The 714-nt window shown below is 36.6% G+C and overlaps 1 protein-coding gene across 1 annotated transcript in view; it reads left to right on the top strand.

Annotated features, from left to right (window-relative positions):
- LOC107560699 (complement factor H-like) overlaps window positions 1–714 on the top strand; it is a 70461-nt gene that overhangs the window by 17989 nt on the left and 51758 nt on the right. The window lies entirely within an intron of this gene.

Here is a 714-nt window from a genome sequence, read left to right on the forward strand (position 1 = left end):
ACGAATTGGAATGATCCGATTGCAGCTGTTCTTGAGTCGACAACTCACTGATTCAAATTATCCATTTAGTGTGAGTCCCCAGTGAACTGAATTCACAAGTAAGAACTGGGAGATCTTGTGAGCGCGCGCGCGTCTGATGCTGTTAAAAGTAAGTTACTAATGTCGAATTTTAGGATTAATTATTGTAACGGAAAATCATATTTAGGTCAAAGCTGTCAGTTGTTTGTGAACTAAATCTGCTGTAAAGGGTGATCGGTTTAAGCCCACTGAAATGCTTGAATGCAGACACATTAACATCAGTCTCTAGTTTTAGGTCAAAAAACATTAAAATAACACAGATTAAATAAAATAACTCATGCACGTTCATCTTCCGCGCTGCTGTAACGTTAGCAGTTTTACTAAAATGCTATGCATTTAGCCATGGGCGTAGCGATTTAACAATTTTACTAAATATTGTAATAAACCTCTCTTTTATCTTAAAGAGGTTCAATCAGATTAATGGAGGCCAGAGGGTATATCACAACACTAGGATTTTATAGAAAATTATCATTTTATTTGACAATTATACATAGAAAAATATGACCGTTATGTAAAGAGACATTTAAATAAGTCCAACGAACATTTCACTCCGTACACCTACACTAGGACAAACGGCGCTACACAAGTGAAACTTCAACACTGCACTACACTGCACTCTAATGGTTATTCCCAGCC

Source organism: Sinocyclocheilus grahami, unplaced genomic scaffold (assembly GCF_001515645.1).
Source record: "Sinocyclocheilus grahami isolate Dianchi unplaced genomic scaffold, SAMN03320097.WGS_v1.1 scaffold739.1, whole genome shotgun sequence".
In the NCBI taxonomy this organism is placed as follows: domain Eukaryota; kingdom Metazoa; phylum Chordata; class Actinopteri; order Cypriniformes; family Cyprinidae; genus Sinocyclocheilus; species Sinocyclocheilus grahami.